The sequence below is a fragment of the Somniosus microcephalus genome, unplaced genomic scaffold, assembly GCF_052327205.1.
Source record: "Somniosus microcephalus isolate GS21.2 unplaced genomic scaffold, FLI_Smic_1.0 scaffold13, whole genome shotgun sequence".
NCBI lineage: Eukaryota > Metazoa > Chordata > Chondrichthyes > Squaliformes > Somniosidae > Somniosus > Somniosus microcephalus.
The window spans coordinates 1,028,413-1,056,213 of NW_028225200.1; the positions used below are offsets into that span (position 1 = coordinate 1,028,413).

General features: G+C 48.3%; 1 pseudogene; it reads right to left on the reverse strand.

The window, feature by feature from the left end:
• Nucleotides 1-26,554, reverse strand: part of LOC147083941 (uncharacterized) — a 186,133-nt pseudogene extending 159,579 nt beyond the window's left edge.
• Nucleotides 26,555-27,801: the final 1,247 nt, after the last annotated feature.

Here is a 27,801-nt window from a genome sequence, read left to right on the forward strand (position 1 = left end):
AAATTCTAACAGGACTACACAGACTAGATGCAGGAAGCATGTTCCCGATGGTCATGGAGTCCAGAACCAGGGGTCGCATAGAAACATTGAAGATAGGAGCAGGAGTAGGCCATTCGGCCCCTCGAGCCTGCTCCGCCATTCAATGAGATCATGGCTGATCATCCAAATTCAGTACCCTGTCCCTGCCTTCTCCCCATATCCCTTGATCCCTTTGGACTTAACAAATATATCTAACTCCTTCTTAAATACATTTAATGAATTGGCCTCAACTGCCTTGTGTGGCAGAGAATTCCACAGGTTCACCACTCTCTGTGTGAAGAAATTCCTCCTCATCTCTAAGTCTAAGGGTAAGGGGTAAGTCATTTAGGACAGAGGCCGTAGGCAGTAGGCCAATTCATTAAATATATTCAAGAAGGAGTTAGATAGGCTAAAGGGATCAAGGGTTATGGGGAAAAAGCAGGGGCAGAGTACTGAATTTGGATGATCAGCCATGATCTCATTGAATGGCGGAGCAGGCTTGAGGGGCCGAATGGCCGACTCCTGTTCCTATCTTCTATGTTTCTTCTTTGTTTAATCTGAAGAACACGAGAGGGGGGAGGGAGTCCCTTTAAATGTGGAGGGGGTGTGTGTCCCTTTAAATGTGGAGAGGTGGGGCCGCGCATGCTCATTCGGCCCCCTCACCACAACACGAGGCTGCCAGTGCGCCTGCGCGGGGGCTCCGGGCAGCATACGGAAGGCCGGGCCCGGGGAAGAGGCGGAATCAGCGGCCGGGGTAAAGTCAAGTGTTGGGGAATCGATTTAAATCGAGGTGAGGGGGGGGAGCGGAGAGCGAGATTATAAAGTAAAATACGAGAAAAACCAAACCTGAGAGTCGGGTGGGCGGGACCTCCGCGGACGCTGAACGGAGCGGATTGAGCCGCGCGGGGTGGCGGAGTGAGCCGGAGCAATGTGATTCTGACTGACGGGAGCGATGACCAATAGGAAGAGGGCTGAGCTGGGCGGCCTGGTCCTCCAACCAATGGTAGCGCGGGTAGGGGGCGGGACCTCCCTCCCCAGCGCTGAGGCTGGGGCCCGTTTGTGACGTCATCAGAGGAAGAGGCCAGTCAGGTGGATGGAGGCCGGCCCGGCTCGGGCCTGTGACTGACGGGAGCTCTGACCAATAGGACGCGGGCTGCGGTGGGAGGACTGAACTGGGCGGCCTGGTCCTCCAACCAATGGCGGCGCGGCAAGGGGGCGGGGCCTCCTCTCCAGCTCAGGTGCGATGGGGCCGATTGTGACGCGCTGTCCCCAGGTGAGAGCAGCTCAGTCAGCACAGAGTTGGGGCTGGAATCTGGGAGAGGGGCCGCAGGCAGCGGGCCTGGCAAAGGGGCACAAGCTTCACAATACAAGCTGCTTTCAAATGCAAAATTGTTTCCTACGGACAGCCTTGGTCACTCTGCAAAAAAAAACTGTTTAACAATTCATCATAACTCCCCTGCTTTAGGAGAGGCGTAGAGTGCGAAAGCAAGGAAGTTATGATGAAACTGTGTAAAAGACTGGAGTCAGCTGTGGCTCAGTGGATAGCAGAGTCAGAAGGTTGTAGGTTTAAATCCCGCTCCAGGGACTTGAGCATATAAAGCGAGGCTGACACTCCAGTGCGGTGCTGAGGGAGCGCCGCACTGTCGGAGGGGCAGTACTGAGGGAGCGCCGCACTGTCGGAGGGGCAGTGGTGCAGGAGTGCTGCACTGTTGGAGAGGCAGTACTGAGGGAGTGCTGTACTGTCAGAGGGGCAGTACTGAGGGAGCACCGCACAGTCGGAGGGGCAGTACTGAGGGAGCGCTGCACTGTTGGAGGGGCAGTACTGAGGGAGCACTGCACTGTCGGGGGGCAGTACTGAGGGAGCGCCGCACTGTCGGAGAGGTAGTACTGAGGGAGTGCCGTATTGTCAGAGGGGCAGTACTGAGGGAGCGCCGCACTGTTAGAGGCGCAGTAATGAAGGAGCACTGCATTTTCGGAGGTGCAGTACTGAGGGAGGGGCAGTACTGAGGGAGTGCTGCACTGTCGGAGGGGCAGTGCTGCGGGAGAGCCACATTGTCGGAGGGGCAGTAATGAAGGAGCGCTGCAGTGTCGGAGGTGCCATCCTATGGATGAGACGTTAAACCGAGGCCCCATCTGCCCCCTCAGTTGGACGTAAAAGATCCTGTGGTGCTATTTTGAAGAAGTTATCCCCGGTGTTTTGAGCCCAATATTTATCCCTCAATCAACATGACAAAAAAACACGATCTGGTCATTATCACATTGCTGTTTGTGGGAGCTTGCTGTGCGCAAATTGGTTGCCACGTTTCCCACATTACAACAGTGACTACATTTCAAAAGTACTTCATTGGCTGTAAAGCGCTTTGGGATGTCCGGTGGTCGTGAAAGGCAGTTAAGAAGGCAAATGGTATGCTGGCCTTCATTTAAAGAGGATTTGAATACAGGAGTAAAGAAGTCTTACTCCAATTATATCTTCTTTCTTCTTAAGCAGTCCCTCGGAACTGAGGATGACTTGCTTCCACATTAAAAATGAGTTCTCAGGTGTAAGGGTAAACCGGGAGAGCTTCTTCTCCCCGAGACGGACCCTCTGATATAAAGGGTCAACTGGATCCATGTTTATCTGTAATTTAAACAGAGGTCTGGTCGTGTTCCGAGCTCTTTCCCCTGGAGGAGAGGGTAGAATGGGGGTCTTTAGTGTTAAATGGTTTCACCTGGGTCCATTGCTTCCATCGCATACCCGTCGGTTCCTGTAGACAAACACACGTATCACTTGTCATTAATACAGTACATGGCCCCATCCAACGGGCCCCATTCCCTTTCTTCCGATAACTTGCGTCATTACTTGTTGACCTATTCTGGGCAACTCGTCTGGTTTAAGTCCAGCATTCTGCCTTTCTAGATCTTTAATCTGTTGTTGGTTCCTTACTTCTTTATTTAGTGCTTGAACCTCCTGATTTAGTTGTACTAAGTATCGCCTTAATCTATCTTGCACTGGTCCTGGTCTTAAATACATACTTTGGTTCTGTCTTCACAAAGGAGGACACAATAACCTCCCAGAGATGTCGGGGAACATAGGGTCTAATGAAAGGGAGGAACTGAATGAAATCAGTATTGGTAGGGAAATGGTGTTAGGGAAATTGATGGGATTGAAGGCCGATAAATCCCCAGGGCCTGATAATCGACATCCTAGGGTACTTAAGGAAGTGGCCCGAGAACTAGTCGATGCATTGCCGGTCATCTTCCAAAATTCGATAGACTCAGTTCTCTATCCAAGTCAGTACCTTGCCCCCAATCCCATATGCCTTAACTTTACACCCTAATCTCTTATGCGGGACCTTATCAAAAGCTTTCTCAAAGTCCAAATACACCACATCCACTGGTTCTCCCTTATCTATTTTACCAGTTACATCCTCAAAAAATTGCAGTAGATTAGTCAAGCACAATCCCCAGGCCCGGATGAAATGTATCCCAGACTGTTAAGAGAAGTAAGAAAGGAAATAGCAGAGGCTCTGACCATCATTTTCCAATCCTCTCTGGCTACAGGGGTGGTGCCGGAGGACTGGAGGACTGCTAACGTGGTACCGTTGATTAAAAAGGGAGAAAGGGATCGACTGAGTAATTACACGCCAGTCAGCCTAACCTCGGTGGTGGGAAAATTATTGGAAAAGATTCTGAGGGACAGGATAAATCTTCATTTAGAAAAATGCAGATTAATCAGGGACAGTCAGCATAGATTTGTTAAGGGAAGGTTGTGTCTGACTAACTTGGTTGCATTTTTTGAGGAGGTAAGAAGGAGGGTCGATGAGGGTAGTGCATTTGATGTAGTCTATGTGGATTTTAGCAAGGCTTTTGATAAGGTCCCACATGGTAGACTGGTCACGAAAGTAAAAGCCCATGGGATCCAAGGCAAAGGGACAAGTTGGATCCAAAATTGGCTCAGAGGCAGGAAACAAAGGGTAAAGGTCGAAGGGTGTTTGTGACTGGAAGGCTGTTTCCAGTGGGGTTCCGCAGGGCTCAGTACTGGGCCCTTTGCTTTTTGTGGTATAAATCAATGATTTGGACTTGAATGTAGGAAGTATGATTAAGAAGTTTGCAGATGATGCAAAAGTTGGCCGTGTGGTTGATAATGAAGAAGAAAGCTGCAGACTGCAGGAAGATATCAATGGACTGGTCAGGTGGGCAGAACAGTGGCAAATGGAATTCAATCTGGAGAAGTGTGAGGTAATGCATTTGGGGAGGGCTAACAAGGCAAGGGAATAGACTATAAATGGTAGGACACTGAGAAGTGCAGAGGATCAGAGGGACCTTGGAGTGCATGTCCACAGATCCCTGAAGGTAGCAGGACAGGTAGATAAGGTGGTTAAGAAGGCACACGGGATACTTGCCTTTATTAGCCAAGGCATAGAATATAAGAGCAGGGAGGTTATGCTTGAACTGTATAAAACACTAGTTAGGCTGCAGCTAGAATACTGCGTGCAGTTCTGGTCACCACATTACAGGAAGGATGTGATTGCACTAGAGAGGGTGCAGAGGAGATTTAGCAGGATGTTGCCTAGGCTGGGGAATTTTAGCTATGAGGAAAGATTGGATAGGCTGGGGTTGTTTTCTTTGCAACAGAGGAGGCTGAGGGGAGACTTAATTGAGGTGTATAAAATTATGAGGGGCCTAGATCGAGTGGATAGGAAGGACCTATTTCCCTTAGCAGGGAGGTCAATAACCAGGGGGCACAGATTTAAAGTAATTGGTCAGAAGTTTAGAGGGGAGTTGAGGAGAAATGTTTTCACCCAGAGGGTGGTGGGGGTCTGGAACTCACTGCCTGAAAGGGTGGTAGAGGCAGAGACCCTCATCACATTTAAAAAGTACTTGGATATGCACTTGAAGTGCCGTAACCTACAAGGCTACGGACCAAGTGCTGGAAAGTGGGATTAGGGAGGATAGCTCTTTGTTGGCTGGCACGGACAAGATGGGCCGAATGGCCTCCTTCTGTGCTATAAATTTCTATGATTCTATGATTCATTGATCATCCCATTCCCAAGCTGACTCTGTGTTAACACCTCGGACGAGCTGTCCCACGTAGGGTGACTCCCTCAACCTGTTCTCCCGGTTACAGAACCAGTTTGTCTCTCTCAGGAATGCCCAAGGCTCTGTTGTCTGGGCACCAACTCACTCGTGACCTCACATGTTGCAACAAGTCTGCTGCCTGAGCAGTTTGCAGTGTTATTAGGTCTGTAGGTCTCTTAGCAACCACCTCCCTTATCTAGGCAAAGGGCTCATCTCCTGACTTTTGGTGTTATTATGCCAAACTTCAGCATTCTCTGTCTTTTAGCTTCAATCTGTCTGTGTCCACCCTGTGACAACACTGAGCTCCTCCCTCCAACCACTGACACTCGCCCTCTTGCTGAGAAAGAAAGACTTGCATTTATATAGCGCCTTTCACAACCTCAGGACATCCCAGAGTGCTTTACAGCCAATGAAGTACTTCTGAAGTGTAGTCACTGTTGTAATGTAGGAAACGCGGCAGCCAATTGGCGCACAGCAAGCTCCCACAAACAGCAATGTGACAATGACCAGATAATCTATTTCAGTGATGTTGATTGAGGGATAAATATTGGCCCCAGGACACCGGGGAGAACTGCCCTGCTCTTCTTCAATGTAGTGCCATGGGATCTTTTACATCCACCTGAAAGAGCAGACGGGGGCCTCGGTTTAACATCTCATCCGAAAGACGGCACCTCTGACAGCGCAGCACTCCCTCAGTACTGGAGTGTCAGCCTAGATTTTTATGCTCAAGTCTCTGGACTGGGACTTGAACCCACGACCTTCTGACTCAGAGGTGAGAGTGCTGCCCACTGAGCTAAAGTGCCTGGAGCTAAGCCAGCTGGGATACTTGACATAGGATTACATCAGATATACGGCACAGAAACAGGCCATTCGGCCCAACCAGTCCATGCCGGTGTTTATGCTCCACTCGAGCCTCCTCCCGTCTTTCCTCATCTAAATCTATCAGCATAACCCTCGATTCCCTTCTCCCTCATATGCTTGTCTAGCCTCCCCTTAAATGCATCGATACTATTCGCTTCAACCACTCCCTGTGGCAGCGAGTTCCACATTCTCACCACTCTCTGGGTAAAGAAGTTTCTGCTGAATTCCCCATTGGATTTCTTGGTGACTATCTTATATTGAGGCCTCTAGTTATGCTCTTCCCCACAAGTGGAAACATTCTCTCTGTATCCACTCTATCAACATTTTTCATAATTTTAAAGACCTCTATTAGGTCACCCCTCAGCCTTCTCTTTTCAAGAGTAAAGAGACCCAGCCTGTTCATCCTTTCCTGATATGTATACCCTCGCATTTCTGGTATCATCCTTGTAAATCTTCTCTGCACCCTCTCCAGTGCCTCTATATCCTTTTTATAATATGGCGACCAGAACTGTACGCAGTACTCCAAGTGTGGTCTAACCAAGGTTCGATACAGGTTTAGCATAACTTCACTACTTTTCAATTCTATCCCTCTAGAAATAAACCCTAGTGCTTGGTTTGCTTTTTTTATGGCCTTGCTAACCTGTGTCGCAACTTTTAGTGATTTGTGTATTTGTACTCCGAGATCCATTTGTTCCTCTACCCCACCTAGACTCGCACCCTCCAAGTGATAACTGACCTCCCCATTCTTCCTACCAAAATGTAATACCTCACATTTATCTGTTTAGGCCTTGGTCACTCTGCAAAAACTCTGAAATGTTTAATAATGAAATCAGGGAGCCAAAAAGCTCAGGTGAGGCAGTTTAAAAAGCCAGTCCCTGACCAGAGATTGCTGGATGCTGACACTCGGTGCTCACGAGGATAGAATGTCCCATTCCCCAGGCACGGACATCCAGCACCTCGATCACAGCAACAATTCACAAAACAACAGCAATATAACTTGGAGCAGAGACGGTTAAGTGGAGCTGTGATCGAGGTGCTCAAAATTATGAGGGGTTTTGATCGAGCAAACAAGGAGAAGCTGTTGTCACTGGCAGGAGGGTCGGTAACGAGAGGACACAGATTTCAGATCATTGGCAAAAGAATCTAGAGAGGAAATGAGGAGACTTTTTTTACACAGCGAATTGTGATGATCTGGAATGCACTGCCTGAATGGGAGGTGGTAGCAGATTCAATAGTAACTTTCAAAAGGGAATTGGATATATACTAAAAGCAGAAATTTGCAGGGCTGTGGGGAAAGAGCAGGGCAGTGGGACTAATTGCATCGCTCTTTCAGAGAGCCAGCACCAGAACGATGGGCCGAAAGGCATCCTACTGTGCTCTATGATTCTATAACATCAGCTTCTCTCTGCTCACTAGTACTGAGAGAACAGGGAATAATCTTTAAATCCAGCCCAGTTATTGGGGTTTTAACATTAACAAGCCCCAGTTGCCTGAATTAACATGGTTCAGTCCTGGATGTGATTAAAGGCATCGGAAACAGTGGAATCGACCCACCGCAGTCACAATGTGGACACTCTGGTGTGTCAGCGGGTGGGATACACCAGGGAATCCCTTCCCACACACAGAGCAGGGAAATGGCCTCTCCCCAGTGTGAACAAGCTGGTGTGCCAGCAGGTTGGTGGACTGCAGGAATCCCTTTCCACACACGGAGCAGGTGAACGGTCTCTCCCCAGTGTGAACTCGCTGGTGTCTGGTCAAAACCCTGGAGCTTTTAAAGCACTTCCCACAGTCAGAACATCTAAACGGTCTCTCATCAGTGTGAACAAGCTGGTGTTGCTTCAGGTCCCCGGAGCATTTAAAGCTCTTCTGACAGTCAGAACATTTAAACGCGCGCTCATCGGTGTGAACTTGCTGGTGTTGCTTCAGATCCCTGGAGTATTTGAAGCTCTTCCCACAGTCAGAACATTTAAATGGTTTCTCATCAGTGTGAACAAGCTGGTGTCTCAGCAGGTGGGATGGATAAACAAATCCCTTCTCACACACGGAGCAGGTGAACGGACTGTCCTTGGGGTGACTGCGCCGATGAACTTCTGACGTAGACGGGGAACTGAATCCATTCCCACCATCCCCACCTTTACCCGGTTTCTCCCCGGTGTGACGGTGCACATGTCTCGCCAGGTCAGGCGATCGGCTGAAGGCGAGTCCACACATGGAACACGTGTGCAGTTGGTCTGTGCTGCGATCGCTGCTCTCTCCTTCCATGTGCAAAGGCCGATGATATTCAGGTCCTGATGAATCCAACGATTCTGACAGATCTTGAGGTGATGTTTGGTCTGAGCTTCCTGTCTGTAAATGCTCCACTTCTAAAACCCTGTAAAAGGAGTGTAGAAAGGGGTAAGAGGGAGAACGTTGTCTCATGTCCCCCTTTCCCAGCCCAGGGGCAGTGAAGCTGATTTTCAGGCCCCAGCTGCTGCACAAGTTGGTTGAAAGGATCAACAGTAATGGTGGCTGCAATCCCCACAAGCCCCCGCGCTCCAGAAAGCGCTCCAGCCACCGCGCTGAGTTGTGGCTGACCCCGCGCATGCGCCACATGGCCGCGCCCTCTCCTGCTCCACAGGCGCCCGGCCCACACCGCGCATGCTCAGGACACACCCTGGGCCCCTGTCAATCATCCTCCTGCGCGCTGGGCCCCTGAGCTCCAGGCTGCCGCGCGGGGCTTTCTTTGTAAAGTCAGTGTTGGTGAAGAGCCGCAATCAGTGAGGGAAATATAGAGACATAGAAGATAGGAGCAGGAGTAGGCCATTCGGCCCCTCGAGCCTGCTCCGCCATTCAATACGATCATGGCTGATCATTCAAATTCAGTACTCTGTCCCTGCCTTCTCTCCATATCCCTTGATCCCTTTAGACTTAAGAAATATATCCAACTCCTTCTTGAATATATTTAATGAATTGGCCTCCACCGCCCTCTGTGGTAGAGAATTCCACAAGTTCACCACTCCCTGGTTGAAGAAATTCCTCCTCATCTCTGTCCTAAATACTCCTTATCCTTCGACAGTGACCCCTGGTTATGGACTCCCCGACCATCGGGAACATCCTTCCTGCATCTAGTCTGTCTAGTCCTATTAGAATTTTATAAGTTTCAATGAGATCCCCTCTCATTCTTCTAAAGTCCAGCAAGTATAAGCCCAATCGACCCAATCTCTCCTCATATGTCATGCCTGCCATCCCAGGTATCAGCCTGGTGAATCTTCATTGCACTCCCTCCATGGCAAGAACATCCTTCCTCAGATAAGGTGACCAAAACTGCACACAATACTCAAGATGTGGTCTCACCAAGGCCCTGTACAACTGCAGGAAGACATGCTTGTTCCTGTACTCAAACCCTCTCGCTACGAAGGCCAACATACCATTTGCCTTCTTAACTGCCTGCTGCACCTGCATGCTTACCTTCAGCGACTGGTGCACATGGACACCCAGGTCTCGTTGCACTTCCTCTTCTCCCAATCTATTGCCATTCTGATAATAATCTGTCTTCCTGTTTTTGACACCAAAGTGGATAACCTCGCATTTATCCACGTTATATTGCATCTGCCATGCTTCTGCCCAATCACCCAACCTGTCCAAATCATACTGGAGTTTCTCAGCATCCTCCTCACAGCACACACGCCCATCCAGCTTTGTGTCATCTGCAAACTTGGAGATATTACATCTAGTTCCCTTTTCTAGATCATTAATATACATTGTGACTAGCTGGGGTCCAAGGACCAATCCCTGCGGTACCCCACTAGTCACTGCCTGCCACTCGGAAAAAGACCCATTTATTCCAACTCCTTGCTTCTGTCTGCCAACCAGTTCTCTATCCAAGTCAATACCTTGCCCCAATCCCATGTGCCTTAACTTTACATGCTAATCTCTTATGCGGGACCTTATCGAAAGCCTTTTGAAAGTCCAAATACACCACATCCCTTATCTATTTTACCAGTTACATCCTCAAAAAATTCCAGGAGATTAGTCAACCATGATTTACCTTTTGTAAATCCATGTTGACTTTGTCCGATCGTGTCACTGTTTTCCAAGTGCTCTGCTATTAAATCTTTTATAATGGACATTTTCCGCACTACTGATGTCAGACTTACCGGTCTATAATTCCCCATTTTCTCTCTTCCACCTTTTTTGAATAGTGGGGTAACATTAGCTTCCCTCCAATCCATGGGAACTGTTCCAGAGACTATCGAATTTTGGAAGATGACCAGCAATGCATCTATTATATCGATATCTATCTATCTATCAAAAAAAGCAGTGGCCCCAGCACTGACCCTTGGGGAACACCACTGTCTACAATCCTCCAGTGACCCCAGCACTGACCCTTGGGGAACACCACTGTCTACCATCCTCCAGTCTGAAAAACAGCCATTTACCACAACTCACTGTTTTCTGTCCTTAAGCCAATTCCTTATCCAAGCTGCCACTGACCCACCTATTCCATGAGCCTCAATTTTGTTAACCAGCCTTCTATGTGGTACTTTGTCAAACGCCTTCTGAAAATCCATGTAGACAACATCCATTGCATTCCCTTCATCGATCCTCCCTGTTACTTCATCAAAAAATTCAATTAGATTAGTCTGTCACTTTAATTCTCCTCTACATTGGGGAGACCAACCGCAGATTGGGCGACCGCTTTGCAGATCACCTCCGTTCAGTCGGTAAGGGTGACCCCGAGCTTCGGGTCGCCTGTCACTAATTCTCCGCTCCACTCCCACTCTGACCTCTCTGTCCTCGCCCTCTTACACTGTTCCAATGAAGCTCAATGTAAGCTCGAGGAACAGCACCTCATCTTTCGATTAGGCACTTTACAGCTTTCTGGACTCAACATCGAGTTCAACAATTTCAGATCATAACCTCGGCCCCGATCTCTTTCTTTCATTTTTTGTCTCTCTCACATGGCAGCTGCCATTTCCGTTTACACTTCATCTCGTGTCATCTTTTGTTTCTGAACTTGTCCCATTAAGGAAGTGATAGCAGGGCATTTAGAAAATCATAATATCGTCAAGCAGAGTCAGTATGGTTTTATGAAAGGGAAATCATGTTTGACAAATTTACTGGAGCTCTTTGAGGATGTAACGAGCAGGGTGGATAAAGGGGAACCAGTAGATGTAGTGTATCTGGATTTCCAGAAGGCATTCGATAAGGTGTCACATAAAAGGTTACTGCACAAGATAAGAGCTCACGGGGTTGGGGGTAATATATTAGCATGGATAGAGGATTGGCTAACTAACAGAAAACAGAGAATCAGGATAAATGGGTCATTTTCAGGTTGGCAAACTGTAACTAGTGGGGTGCCACAGGGATCAGTGCCGGGTCCTCAACTATTTACAATCTATATTAATGACTTGGATGAAGGGACCGAGTGTACTGTAGCCAAATTTGCTAACGATACAAAGATAGGTGGGAAAGCAAGTTGTGAGGAGGACACAGAGGCCTAGAAATTCACTAGCCTTAGCGCCGCTTTTGAGGCGCTAGAGGGACTAGCGCCAGAGTTATGGCCAGTTGAAAAATTCCCTGGGGCCCTAAAGCGGCGTTGCACCGGTAGCGCTGCGCCGGCACCGATGACATCATCGGTGTGCGCAGCGTCCCGGTTGCCATGCCGACGGGCCCCAGCGCCAAAATTCAGTTGCGGCCGCCTCGCCCGTGGCAGCTGCAACTAAGACTCTGGCAACAGAGTCCAACATGTGTTTGCACCGGCGCATTAAAGGCCCCGCGGTGGCCGGCCGCCTGCCCGCAGCTCCCTCCCCGGACTTCTCCCCCCCACCCCCGGAACAGATGCAAGCCCGGCACTTGTCCGAGGTGCCGGGCTCATTTTTAAACAGATTTGCGCGGGCCGCGGCCGGGTGCAGGCAGCTCCTCCTTAACGGAAGGAGGAGGCCTGCACTTCCCCAGCCTGCCGCACCGCATCGGGTGCCGCAGCGCCGGAATTGCGGCGCTAAACGGCAGTTAGCGCCCTTTTCCAGGCGCTAAGACCCTTCAGTACTACTGAATTTTTGGCGCGCGCAGTGGGACTTAGCGCCGGCACTAACCTCTGGCGCTAAAGCCCTGGCTAAGCCAAAACCCAATTTCTAGGCCAGAGTCTGCAAAGGGATATGGATCGGTTAAGTGAGTGGGCAAAACATTGGCAGATGGAGTATAATGTGGGAAAATGTGAGGTTATCCACTTTGGTAGGAAGAATAGGAAAGCAAATTGTTATTAAATGGAGAGAGACTACAGAATGCTGCGGTACAGAGGGATCTGGGTGTCCTCGTACATGAAACACAAACAGTTAACATGGAGGTACAGCAAGTAATTAGGAAGGGAAATGGAATGTTGGCCTTTATTACAGGGGGATTAAAAGTAGGGAAGTCCTGCTACAACTGTACAGGGCGTTGGTGAGACCACACCTGGAGTACTGCGTACAGTGTTGGTCTCCTTATTTAAGGAGGGATATACTTGCATTGGAGGCAGTTCAGAGAAGGTTCACGAGGTTGATTCCTGGGGTGAAGGGGTTGTCTTATGAGGAAAGGTTGAGCAGGTTGGGCCGATACTCACTGGAGTTTAGAAGAATGAGAGGTGATCTTATTGAAACATAAGATTCTGAGGGGGCTCGACAGGGTGGATGCTGGGAGGATGTTTCCCCTCATGGGGGAATCTAGAACTCGGGGGCATAGTCTCAGGATAAGGGGTCGCCCATTTAGAACGGAGATGAGGAGGAATTTCTTCTCTGAGGGTCGTGAATCTTTGGAATTCTCTACCCCAGACAGCTGTGGAGGCGGAGTCACTGAATATATTCAAGGCGGAGATAGACAGATGTTTGAACTACAGGGGGTCGAGGGTCATGGGGAACAGGCAGGAAAGTGGAGGTGAGGCCAAGATCAGATCAGCCATGATCTTATTGAATGGTGGAGCACGGGTTAGATACAGAGTAAAGCTCCCTCCACACTGTCCCATCAAACACTCCCAGGGCAGGTACAGCACGGGTTAGACACAGAGTAAAGCAGCCTCTGCACTGTCCCATCAAACACTCCCAGGGCAGGTACAGCACAGGTTAGATACAGAGTAAAGCTCCCTCTACACTGTCCCATCAAACACTCCCAGGGCAGGTACAGCACGGGTTAGATACAGAGTAAAGCTCCCTCTGCACTGTCCCATCAAACACTCCCAGGGCAGGTACAGCATGGGTTAGATACAGAGTAAAGCTCCCTCTACACTGTCCCATCAAACACTCCCAGGGCAGGTACAGCATGGGTTAGATACAGAGTAAAGCTCCCTCTACACTGTCCCATCAAACACTCCCAGGGCAGGTACAGCACGGGTTAGATACAGAGTAAAGCTCCCTCTACACTGTCCCATCAAACACTCCCAGGGCAGGTACAGCACGGGTTAGATACAGAGTAAAGCTCCCTCTACACTGTCCCATCAAACACTCCCAGGGCAGGTACAGCACGGGTTAGATACAGAGTAAAGCTCCCTCTACAATGTCCCATCAAACACTCCCAGGGCAGGTACAGCACGGGTTAGATACAGAGTTAAGCTCCCTCTACACTGTCCCAACAAACACTCCCAGGCCAGGTACAGCATCAGTTAGATACAGAGTAAAGCTCCCTCTACACTGTCCCATTAAACACTCCCAGGGCAGGTATAGCACGGGTTAGATACAGACTAAAGCTCCCTCTACACTGTCCCATCAAACACTCCCAGGGCAGGTACAGCAAGGGTTAGATACAGAGTAAAGCTCCCTCTACACTGTCCCATCAAACACTCCCAGGGCAGGTACAGCATGGGTTAGATACAGAGTAAAGCTCCCTCTACACTGTCCCAACAAACACTCCCAGGCCAGGTACAGCATGAGTTAGATACAGAGTAAAGCTCCCTCTACACTGTCCCATCAAACACTCCCAGGGCAGGTACAGCACGGGTTAGATACAGACTAAAGCTCCCTCTACACTGTCCCATCAAACACTCCCAGGGCAGGTACAGCACGGGTTAGGTACAGAGTAAAGCTCCCTCTACACTGTCTCATCAAACACCCCCAGGGCAGGTACAGCATGGGTTAGATACAGAGTAAAGCTCCCTCTACACTGTCCCATCAAACACTCCCAGGGCAGGTACAGCACGGGTTAGATACAGAGTAAATCTCCCTCTACACTATCCCATCAAAAACTCTCAGGGCAGGTACAGCACGGGTTAGATACAGAGTAAAGTTCCCTCTACACTGTCCCATCAAACACTCGACGGGCAGGTACAACACGGGTTAGACACAGAGTAAATCTCCCATCTCCCTCTACACTATCCCATCAAAAACTCTCAGGGCAGGAACAGCACATGTTAGATACAGAGTAAAGCTCCCTCTACACAGTCCCATCAAACACTCCCAGGGCAGGTACAACACGGGTTAGAGACAGAGTAAAGCTCCCTCTACACTGTCCCATCAAACACCCCCAGGGCAGGTACAGCACGGGTTAGATACAGAGTAAAGCTCCCTCTACACTGTCCCATCAAACACTCCCAGGGCAGGTACAGCACGGGTTAGATACAGAGTAAAGCTCCCTCTACACTGTCCCATCAACACTCCCAGGGCAGGTACAGCACGGGTTAGATACAGAGTAAAGCTCCCTCTACACTGTCCCAACAAACACTCCCAGGCCAGGTACAGCATGAGTTAGATACAGAGTAAATCTCCCTCTACACTGTCGCATCAAACACTCCCAGGGCAGGTACAGCACGGGTTGGATACAGACTAAAGCTCCCTCTACACTGTCCCATCAAACACTCCCAGGGCAGGTACAACACGGGTTAGACACAGAGTAAATCTCCCATCTCCCTCTACATTATCCCATCGAAAACTCTCAGGGCAGTTACAGCACGGGTTAGATACAGAGTAAAGCTCCCTCTACACTGTCCCATCAAACACCCCCAGGGCAGGTACAGCACGGGTTAGATACAGAGTAAAGCTCCCTCTACACAGTCCCATCAAACACTCCCAGGGCAGGTACAACACGGGTTAGAGACAGAGTAAATCTCCCTCTGCACTATCCCATCAAAAACTCCCAGGGCAGGTACAGCATGGGTTAGATACAGAGTAAAGCTCCCTCTACACTGTTCCATTAAACACTCCCAGGGCAGGTACAGCACGGGTTAGATACAGAGTAAATCTCCCTCTAAACTGTCCCATCAAACACTCCCAGGGCAGGTACAGCACGGGTTAGATACAGAGTAAAGCTCCCTCTGCACTGTCCCATCAAACACTCCCAGGGCAGGTACAGCACGGGTTAGAAACAGAGTAAAGCTCTCTCTAAATTCGTTCACCAACCACAGCTAACTCAGATCCAGCATGTGTTAAATGCAGTGTACAGCTCCTCTGACACTATCCAATGATGCACACCAGCTCAGGTAATGCATAGTAAGAATGCAGAATAAAAATCCCTCTACATTTAAGTGTCAAGCACTCCCAGGTAGCTTCACACACGAGTTAAGCTCGGGTCAACTTGTCGCATCAAAGGCCGAGTCTTCTGGCAGCTGACAGACAGCTCCTTGTGGCTGGTTAAACTCTCCCCTCTGGAGGGGTCTTAGTCCCACCTGTTCGGCTCTGTGAATCCAGCGACCTCCATCCAGTCCCAGTTAGTGTGACGGTGATTCGACTCCTCTCTCCACTTTTCACAGATACCGTTCAGTCCAAGAATCCTTTAACATAAAACTGATTATTATTAATTCGAGAATCTGTAATTGGAATACAATTTTTGTGACTATGATTAGATTTAATTTGAATATATTTGTAATTAATGACATTAGGTTGAATTACTTACTTCAATATTAAATTGTTCTATCCTTTCCCCTATTTATATGGACTGGACTCACCGGCAGTGTCAGCTGCCATGTCCAGCTCCACCCGCACTGACTCCCACTGATGCTGTGTAACCAGGGGCGTAAACCGTCTCCAGGTGACATCAGAAAGGAGCCAGGGACCATGTCACAAAGCAGCCCAAACCCCTCCCACTCTAGGTATTACAGAGTCACATGACCAGGCTTTGCTCCTGGTGTGCAGTCTCACTGGGCATGAACGCAGGTTGTACAATCAGTCCCGTCTCCAACCCTGCTCCCGTGTACTGAGACTCCAGGCAGGGAGCACTGACTCCCAAAATTACCACTGATAAATTCTCCCTCCCATCCTCTGAATGTGAGGTCACACTATTCAAAGGCCCCCATTTCTACCTCTTGCTTTATACTCCAGAAAGTCTCCCCTCTTTTTATATCGGTGTGGCTCCCTCCTGCTTTGGCAGAGAGAGACGGTTTGTGGGAATGGTGTTTGGGATACGGCAAGGATATTAGCTCTCCCTCCTTTGTGCTCTGAAACAAGTCTATTCCCTTTAACAGGAAGGGCAGCAGAGGCAATAAGTGGAGGGATCTTCAGAGGGATCAAGGGCTGGGACCATCGGAGCATTAATTGCAGGGTGCATCATGGGCAATAGGCTCCCTCTGTATTATCCCATCAAACACTCCCAGGCCAGGTACAGCATGGGTTAGATACAGAATAAAGCTCCCTCTACACTGTCCCATGAAACACTCCCAGGGCAGGTACAGCACGGGTTAGGTACAGAGTAAATCTCCATCTACATTGTCCCATCAAACACCCCCAGGCCAGGTACAGCACGGGATTGATACCGAGTAAAGCTCCCTCTACACTGTCCCATCAAACACTCACAGGGCAGGTACAGCACGGGTTAAATACAGAGTAAAACTCCCTCTACACTGTCCCATCAAACACTCACAGGGCAGGTACAGCTCGGGTTAGATACAGAGTAAAGCTCCCTCTAGCGTGCTAGAGTCCATTATAAAACAGGTATTAGCAGAGCACATGTAAAACAGTGACAGGATCAGACAAAGTCAACATGGATTTACAAAAGGTAAATTGTGCTTCTCTAATCCACTGCAATTTTTTGAGGATGTAACTGGTAGAATAGATAAGGGAGACCCAGTAGATGTGGTGTATTTGGACTTTCAGAAGGCTTTCGATAAGATCCCGCAAAAGAGATTAGCATGCAAAGTTAAAGCACATGGGATTGGGGGCAAGGTACTGACTTGGATAGAGAACAGGTTGGCAGACAGGAAGCAAAGAGTTGGAATAAATGGGTCCTTTTCTGAGTGGCAGGCAGTGACTAGTGGGGTACCGCAGGGATCGGTCCTAGGATCCCAGCTATTCACAATATATATTAATGATCTAGATGAGGGAACTAGATGTAATATCTCCAAGTTTGCAGATGACACAAAGCTGGGTGGGCGTGTGTGCTGTGAGGAGGATGCCGAGAAACTCCAGTATGATTTGGACAGGTTGGGTGATTGGACAGATGAATGGCAGATGCAGTATATTGTGGATAAATGCAAGATTATCCACTTTGGTGGCAAAAACAGAAAGGCAGATTATTATCTGAACGGCAATAGATTGGGAGAAGGGGAAGTGCAACGAGACCTGGGTGTCCTTGTGCACCAGTCGCTGAAGGTAAGCATACAGGTGCAGCAGGCGGTTAAGAAGGCAAATGGTATGTTGGCCTTCGTAGCGAGAGTGTTCGAGTACAGGAACAAGGATGTCTTGCTGCAGTTGTACAGGGCCTTGGTGAGACCACACCTTGAGTATTGTGTGCAGTTTTGGTCACCTTATCTGAGGAAGGATGTTCTTGCCATGGAGGGAGTGCAGCGAAGATTCACCAGACTCATACCTGGGATGGCAGGAATGACATATAAGGAGATATTGGGTCGATTGGGCTTATACTCACTGGAGTTTAGAAGAGTGAGAGGGGATCTTATTGAAACTTATAAAATTCTAACAGGACTGGACAGACTGGATGCAGGAAGGATGTTCCCGATGGCCGGGGAGTCCAGAACCAGGGGTCACAGTCTAAGGATAAGGGGTAAGCCATTTAGGCAGAGATGAGGAGGAACTTCTTCACCCAGAGAGTGGTGAACCTGTGGAATTCTCTGCCACGGAAGGCAGTAGATGCCAATACATTAAATATATTCAAGAAGGAGTTGGATATATTTCTTAAGGCTAAAGGGATCAAGGGATATGGGGAGAAAGCAGGGACCAGGTACTGAGTTTGAATGATCAGCCATGATCTCATTGAATAGCGAAGCAGGCTCGAGGGGTCGAATGGCCTACTCCTGCTCCTATCTTCTATGTTTCTATGTTGAGTCCAGAAGTCTGTAAAGTGCCTGATCGAAAGATGAGGTGCTGTTCCTCGAGCTTACGTTGAGCTTCGTTGGAACAGTGTAAGAGGCCGAGGACAGAGAGGGAGTGGAGCGGAGAATTAAAGTGACAGGTGAGGTGCCCAGAACTGCTCACAGTGCTCCAGGTGTGGTCTCACCAGGGTTCTGTGTAGCTACAGCATAACTTCTCCTCCCTTCTATTCTAGTCCTCCAGATAGAAAGGCCAGCATTCCATTAGCCTTCCTGATTATTCTCTGTACCTGTTCATGACATTTGAATGATCTCTGTACCTCGACCCCCAAGTCTCTTTGGACCTCCACTGTTTTCAGCTTTTCACCATTTAGAAAGGACCCTGTTCAATCCTTTTTAGGTCCAAAGTGGATGATCTCACATTTGCCTACATTGAAATCCATTTGCCATTCACTTAATCTGTCAATATCCCTTTGTAATTTTATGCTTTCATCCAAACTGCCTACAATGCCGCCTATCTTTGTGTCATTGGCAAATTTGGATATATGACGTTCTATGCCATCATCTAAGTCGTTAATAAACACAGTGAATAGTTGAGCCCCAGCACAGATCCCTGCGGGACACCACTCATCACATCCTGCCAATTGGAGTCCGGCCCATTATCCCTACTCTCCGTCTCTTGCCACTCAGTCAATTTCCTAACCAGGTCAATAATTTGCCCTCATTTCCGTGGGCTTCTACCTTAGATAACAGTCTCTTGTGTGGGACTTTATCAAATGTCTTCTGGAAGTACTTATAAATAAATTTACACCAAAACAGACACCTTCCCTGGATCCCAAGGCTAGGAGAGGCACTCTGGAAGGTATGGGGAGCTGGGACTTGTCCATGAGAGTAACTGAAGGTAGAAAAACTGAAATAATCTGGAAAGAGAAAGGACATCAATTCGTCTCCTCCTATCTTACAGAAATAAAGAACACAACACAGGATGTGTTTACACCAAAACTGGTTTGACAGATATCCAGAAACTTAAACTCCAGCCCAGTTATAGGGGTTATTAACATCAGCACAAACAAACAAAGGATGTGATTAACATCAGAATCTAACCCCTCCAGTCACTTGTGAACTTGCTGGTGTCTCAGCAGGTGAGATGGTCGACTGAATCCCTTCTCACACACGGAGGAGATGAACGGCCTCTCCCCAGTGTGAACTCACTGGTGTCTCAGCAGGTTGGAGGACTGAGTGAATCCCTTCCCACACACAGAGCAGGTGAGTATCCTCTCCCCAGTGTGAACTCGCTGGTGTCTCAGCAGGTTGGATGCAGAAGTGAATCCATTCCCACACACAGAGCAGGTGAACGGCCTCTCCCCAGTGTGAACTCACTGGTGTTGAATGAGGTGAGATGACTGCCTGAAGCTCTTCTCGCAGTGAGTGCAACTGAACGGTCTTTCGTCAGTGTGAACAAGCTGGTGTTTAATTAGATCGGCAGAGATTTTAAAGCAGTTCCCACAGTCACAGCATTTAAAAGGTCTCTCCCCAGTGTGAACTCACTGGTGTAAGTGGAGTCTGGAAAACAGAGTAAATCCCTTCCCACACTCGGAGCAGGTGAACGGCCTCTCCTCGGTGTGAGTGCGTCGATGAGATTTCAGCTGGGATGGGCGATCAAATCCCTTCCCACAGTCCCCACATTTCCACCGTTTCTCCGTGGTGCGGGTGGCCTTGTGTCTCTCCAGGTTGGACGATCAGTTGAAGCCTCGTCCACACACAGAACACATGTACGGTTTCTCCCCGCTGTGAATGGTGCGATGTTTTTCAGGCTGTGTGACTGGTTAAACCTCTTTCCACAGTCAGTGCACTGGAACACTCTCACTCGGGTGGGTGTGTGTGTCGGTGCTTTTCCAGTCACACTGATGTTTGAAAACTTTTCCCACAGACAGAACAAACATTTCTCCTTCTACACTCAAAGGCCGATGAATTTCAGGTCCTGATGAATCGAGTGACTCTCTCAGATCTTGATAGGAAGTTTTGTTTGAGTTTCCCGTCTGTAAATCGTAAGAATAAGAACATAAGGAACAGGAGCAGGAGTCGGCCATTCGGCCCCTCGAGCCCGTTCCACCATTCAATAAGATCATGGCTGATCCGATCTTGGCCTCACCTCCACTTTTCTGCCTGTTCCCCATGACCCTCGACTCCCCTGTGGTTCAAACATCTGTCTGTCTCAGCCTTGAATATATTCAGTGACTCCGTCTCCACAGCTGTCTGGGGCAGAGAATTCCAAAGATTCACGACCCTCTGAGAAGAAATTCCTCCTCATCTCCGTCTTAAATGGGCGACCCCTTATTCTGAAACTATGCCCCCGAGTTCTAGATTCCCCCACGAGGGGAAACATCCTCTCAGCATCCACCCTGTCGAGCCCCCTCAGAATCTTATGTTTCAATAAGATCCCCTCTCATTCTTCTAAACTCCAATGAGTATCGGCCCAACCTGCTCAACCTTTCTTCATAAGACAACCCCTTCATCCCAGGAATCAACCTCATGAACCTTCTCTGAACTTCCTCCAATGCAAGTATATAGGAACATAGAAACATAGAAGATAGAAGCAGGAGTAGGCCATTCGGCCCCCCGAGCCTGCTCCGCCATTCAATGCGATCATGGCTGATCATCCAAATTCAGTACCTGGTCCCTGCTTTCTCCCCATACCCCTTGACCACTTTAGCCTTAAGAAATATATCGAACTCCTTCTTGAATATATTTAATGTATTGGCCTCCACTGCCTTCTGTGGTAGAGAATTCCACAGGTTCACCACTCTCTGGGTGAAGAAATTCCTCCTCATTTCTGTCATAAATTGCCTACCCCTTATCCTTAGACTGTGACTCCTGGTTCTGGACTCCCCGACCATCGGGAACATCCTTCCTGCATCTAGTCTGTCCAGTCCTGTCAGAATTTTATAAGCTTCAATGAGATCCCCTCTCATTCTTCTAACTCCAGTGAGTATAAGCCCAGTCGACCCAATCTCTCCTCATACGTCATTCCTGACATCCCAGGTATCAGCCTGGTGAATCTTCGCTGATCTCCTTCCATGGCAAGAACATCCTTCCTCAGATAAGGCGACCAAAACTGCACACAATACTCCAGATGTTGTCTCACCAAGGCCTTGTATAACTGCAGCAAGACATCCTTGTTCCTGTACTCAAACCCTCTCACTACGAAGGCCAACATACCATTTGCCTTCTTAACCTCCTGTTGCACCTGCATGCTTACCTTCAGCGACTGGTGCACAAGGACACCCAGGTCTCGTTGCACTTCTCCTTCTCCCAATCTATTGCCATTCAGATAATAATCTGCCTTCCTGTTTTTGCCACCAAAGTGGATAACCTCACATTTATCCACATTATATTGCATCTGCTATGCTTTTGCCCAATCACCCAACCTGTCCAAATCATCCTGGAGTTTCTCGGCATCCTCCTCACAGCACACACGCCCACCCAGCTTTGTGTCGTCTGCAGATTTGGAGATATTACATCTAGTTCCCTTGTCTAGATCATTAATATATATTGTGAATAGCTGGGGTCCAAGGACCGATCCCTGCAGTACCCCACTAGTCACTGCCTGCCACTCGGAAAAAGACCCGTTTATTCCAACTCTTTGCTTTCTGTCTGCCAACCAGTTCTCTATCCAAGTCAATACCTTGCCCCCAATCCCATGTGCCTTAACTTTACACGCTAATCTCTTATGCGGGACCTTATCGAAAGCCTTCTGAAAGTCCAAATACACCACATCCACTGGTTCTCCCTTATCTATTTTACCAGTTACATCCTCAAAAAATTCCAGTAGATTAGTCAAGCATGATTTACCTTTTGTAAATCCAAGTTGACTTTGTCTGATCCTGTCACTGTTTTCCAAGTGCTCTGCTATTACATCTTTTATAATGGACTCTAGCATTTTCCCCACTACCGATGTCAGGCTTACCGTTTTCTCTCTGCCACCTTTTTTGAATAGTGGGGTAACATTAGCTACCCTCCAATCCATGGGTACTGTTCCAGATTCCATTGAATGTTAGAAGATGATCAGCAATGCATCTACTATTTCTAGGGCCACTTCCTTAAGTACCCTCGGATGTAGATTATCAGGCCCTGGGGATTTATCGGCCTTCAATCCCATCAATTTCCCTAACACAATTTCCCTACAAATGCTGATTTCTTTCAGTTCCTCCCTTTCATCAGACCCTATATTCCCCAATATCTCTGGGAGGTTATTTGTGTCCTCCTTTGTGAAGACAGAACCAAAATATGTATTTAATTGGCCAGCCATTTCTTTGTTCCCCATTATAAATTCCCCTGATTCTGACTGCAAGGGACCTACGCTTGACTTCACCAATCTTTTTCTCTTCACATATCTATAAAAGCTTTTACAGTCAGTTTTTATGTTCCCTGCAAGCTTACTCTCATATTCTATTTTCCCGTTCTTGATTAATCCCTTTGTCCTCCTTTGTTGAATCCTAAACTGCTCCCAATCCTCAGGTTTACTGCTTTTTCTGGCCAATTTATATGTCCTCTCCTTGGATCTTATGCTATCCCTAATTTCCCTTGTTAGCCACGGTTGAGTCACCATTTTTGTTTTATTTTTATGCCAAACTGGGATGAACAAATTCTGTAGTTCATCCATGCGGTCTTTGAATGTTTGCCATTGCCTATCCACCGTCAACCCTTTGAGTGACATTCCCCAATCAATCCGACCCAACTCACGCCTCAGAAGTTATGCTGAACCTTTATAAAGCGCTAGTTAGGCCACAACTGGAGTATTGCGTCCAGTTCTTGTCACCGCACTTTAGGAAGGATGTGAAGGCCATTGAGAGGGTGTAGAGGAGATTTACCAGAATGGTTCCGGGGATGGGGGATCTTCGCTACAAGGACAGGTTGGAAAAGCTGGATTTGTTTTCATTAGAGCAAAAGAGGTTGAGGGGTGATTTGACAGAGGTGTACAAGATTATGACGGGTTTGGATAGGCTAGACGGGGAAAGGCTGTGCCCACTAGTTGATGGTACAAGGACTAGGGGACACAGATTTAAGGTTTTGGGCAAGAGATACAGGGGCCTGTGAGGAAAAACTTTTTTACGCAGCGAGTGGTGATGACCTGGAACTTGCTGCTGACGGAAGTGGTGGAAGCGGAGACATTCAATGTTTTCAAGGGGAGACTGGATAGGCACTTGAGGGAAATAAACTTGCAGGGCTACGGGGATAGAGCGGGGGAATGGGACTGACTGGATTTCTCTACAGAGAGCCGGCATGGACTCGATGAGCCGAATGGCCTCCTTTTGTGCCGTTATGACTCTGTGACCTCTACCAACTAGAAGGACAAGGGCAGCAGGTGCATGGGAACACCACTACCTCCAGTTTCCCCTCCATGTTACACACCATCCTGACTTGGAAGTATATCGCCGATCCTTCATCTTCGCTGGGTCAAAATCCTGGAACTCGCCCCTGAACGGCACTGTGGGAATACCTTCACCACACGGACTGCAGCGGTTCAAGAAGGCGGCTCCCCACCACTTTCTCAAGGGCAATTAGGGATGGGCAATAAATGCTGGCATTACCAGCGACACCCAGATCCCATGAACAAATTTTTAAAAACTACGTCCCTCATTTTGTCCGTATATTTTCCTTTCCTGCTCTTCCTCTCCACATCTCTCTCTAATTGGCTGCTACATTACATTCCTACATGACCACATGTCAGAAGTCCTGCAATTGCTGCACAGCGCTATGAGATGTCCTGAAATTGTGAAAGGTGCTGTACATAGTCAAGATCTTTCTTTCTTCTTACTTATCTTCTCCTCTCCTGTCTCATTTTTGAAATGTCAATGTCTCTTATCATCACTCACTTTCTCCTCAAATTCTTTTCTTCTCATCTCCTTCGTTTGTCTCTTTCTTACTTTGATCTTTAGTTTTTCTTTCCTTGTCTCTCATTTATTTCTAATGTCCTGTTTCGCTCCCCTTATTACTCTCACTATTACCTCAATGCTAATCAATCGGGGGGAAACTCTCCACTGGCTGGAGTCAGACCAAGCACAAAGGAAGATGGTTGTGGTGGTTGGAGGTCAATCATCACAGGCCCAGGATATCGCTGCAGGTGTTCCTCAGCGCAGTGTCCTCAGCCCAACCGTCTTCAACTGCTTCATCAATGACCTTCCCTCCAACATAAGGTCAGAAGTGGGGATGTTCGCTGATAACTGCACAGTATTCAGTTCCATTTGCAACTCCTCAGATAATGAAGCCGTCCATGCCCGCATGCAACAAGACCTGGACGACATTCAGGCTTGGTGTTGTGTATTTTGAATGTGTATTAGAATTGTCCCACATGGGATACCGTAGTGGTGATTTGCAATGCACTATGGGAAATGTAGTGCATTGAGTGAAGAAGCACATTTTAAATAAAATGGCCATTAACTAAACTCTCCACCCCGGAGTCCTCCTTAATTGTTATATAGATAAGGGTCTAAAACGCCTTGAGACACAACAAAACTGGCGATGAGGATGACGGACTTGCGCATCACTTTGCACTGGAATCGGCGATGTTTAAAGTAAGAAATTCCTGTCTTTCCTTAATGGCGCGCCCACAGTTTAGTGCTGATGAAATCGCCTCGTAAAGGTGGCGGTTCATGTGTTACACAAATAAGAAGGGGGAAGGTAATGATACAGTGAAACGAAGTGGAGGAAAAGGACTAAAATAAAAAAAATTTAAATGGCTGTGCGTTTGGACCATTTGATGAAACCGCGGAGCAATGGAGTGCTTATACAGAGCGTTTTGGATTTTTTGTGACTGCAAATGGCATTAAAGATGACGTGAAAGTGGTGATGTTCCTCAGTGTGAGCGGAGCAAAAACATTTGGCTTGTTACGGAGTTTGATGCACCCGGATAAGCCCGGCGCTAAGACATATGATCAGATTGTGGAAGTTTTGGAAACACATTTCGCACCCAAGCTGCTGCTGATTGCTGAGAGGTTCAGGTTTCACAAACGAAACCAAGGGGAGGGTGAGTCCATAGCCGAATATGTTGCAGTGCTAAAGAAGCTAACTGAGCATCATGAGTTTGGTGAAACTCTAAATGACACTGTCCGTGATAGGTTTGTGTGTGGATCAAGATGTGAAGCAACACAGAAGTGCTTGCTCACGACTGACAAACGGACGCTTAAATCAGCAGTGGAGCTCGCTGTGTCTATGGAGTTAGCAGCTAAAGATCCACAGCTGTTGGGGGCTGCAACAAGAGTGCACAGGGTAGCAGCTACACTGGATAAGCATGCAAGTGGCGCCAGAGTGTGTTAGAGATGTGGAAGGTCAGGTCATCAGCCATCTGAATGCTGGTGTAAAGACCTGACCTGTCAGAAATGTGAAAAGAAAGGACACATTGAACGTGTGTGTAAAGGGCAAAGCAAACAATCCTACAGAGAGACACACAAAAACAAACAAGGAAACACATCCAACTGGCATTCTAAAAAGAAAAACCTACACATGGTGAAACAAGAACAGGAAGACAGTGACACAGACTCTGATGGGGAGCTGAATCTCCATGTGTTAACGGTGAATGGAGGCTCATCAGGCTATGGAGTCACTCCACTACTAGAGGGAATACCGGTCAAAATGGATACGGGGGCTGCTGTCTCCTTGATTTCAGAGAATCTATTCAAAGAAAAACTGAACCACCTATCACTGAAGCCGGCCAAGCTCATCTTAAAGACCTACACTGGGGAAACAGTCCCAATGCTGGGTAAGACGGAGGTCAAGGTGGAGCTTAATGGACAAACTGTGATGCTGCCAGTTTACGTTGTCAAGGGTGACTATCCATCCCTGATGGGCAGGCAATGGTTGGAGAAAATTCATCTGGATTGGAAAAAAGTGAATGTGGTGTCAGTCGAAGAGGTGGGGCTAGCGGCAGTGTTGACAAAGCATGCGGCTGTCTTTGACGGAGAATTGGGGAGTATGAAGGGGATTACGGTCAAACTCAAGGTGAAGCCTGACAGCCAGCCACGATTCCTGAAGGCCAGGAACGTTCCCTACGCCCTCAGACCAAAGGTGGAGGCTAACCTGGAGTGTCTGGTCAAGATAGGGGTCCTGGTGCCGGTTTTACACAGTGAGTGGCCACGCCCGTGGTACCAGTGATGAAGAGTGACGGCATGGTTCGCTTATGTGGAGATTTCAAAGTAACAGTGAATCCTGTGCTCTCAGCTGAACAGTACCCCCTCACCATCATTGAAGATCTTTTCGCGGGTCTAGCAGGCGGTCAGAAGTTTAGCAAGATTGATCTATGCCAAGCCTACTTGCAGATGCATGTAGAAGAGGACTCACAGAAGTGACTCACCATCGCCACCCACAAGGACCTCTACAGGTACTGTCACCTACCCTTTGGTACAACGTCAGCACCAGCATTGTTTCAGTGGACTATGGACCAGATCTTAAGTGGCATTCCAGGGGTACAATGTTATCTCGACGATATCCTTGTCACAGGAAATCGTCAGAAGACAAACACGGGACACAAGCAACAGAGTACCCTTCGTCGTCCAGTACTTCCCCGGAGCGGAGAAACTACGCCATGTTCTTCGCAGCCTTCAACATGTCATCGATGATGATGAACACCTCGCTAAGGCCATCCCCACGCCTCCACTACTCGCCTTCAAACAGCCGCCTAACCTCAAACAGACCATCGTTCGCAGCAAATTACCCAGCTTTCAGGAGAACAGCGACCACGACACCACACAACCCTGCCACAGCAACCTCTGCAAGACATGCCAGATCATCAACACAGATACCATCATCACACGTGAGGACACCACCCACCAGGTACATGGTACATACTCATGTGACTCGGCCAACGTTGTCTACCTCATACGTTGCAGGAAAGGATGCCCCGGAGCATGGTTCATCGGCGAGACCATGCAGACACTGCGACAATGGATGAATGGACACTGCACAACAATCGCCAGGCAGGAGTGTTCCCTCCCAGTTGGGGAACACTTCAGCAGTCAAGGACATTCAGCCTCCGATCTTCGGGTAAGCATTCTCCAAGGCGGCCTTCGAGACACACGACAACGCAAAATCACCGAGCAGAAACTGATAGCCAAGTTCCGCACTCATGAGGACGGCCTCAACCGCGATCTTGGGTTCATGTCATGCTACATGTAACCCCACCTGATGTAGGGTCACCCAGACTCGAGTCGTCGTTGGCTTGTTCTCTCTACACGGATGCGGCCGGACCTGCTGTGATTTCCAGCAAAAAAAATGTTTTTTGGTCTGTTTTTTGTTTTTCATACAGACCCCAGCATCTGCAACATTTGACCCCTTGTGACCCCACCTCATTGTTCTTTGATGTAATGTTTTCCTGACTGACCTGTTTGGACACCATTCACACCTTTGATCGCTGTGATTATCTCTGCTGAGGTGCGACAAATGGTAGTTAGAAAGATTACCTGTAATCATCTGGCATTATTCTCTGACTATATAAGCTGGGTCTTTATGCATTTCTCCACTTCACCTGACGAAGGCGCAACGCTCCGAAAGCTTGTGATTTCAAATAAAACTGTTGGACTATAACCTGGTGTTGTGTGACTTCTTACATTTGTCCACCCCAGTCCAACTCCGGCATCTCCACACCATGACTACTATCGACACCACAAACT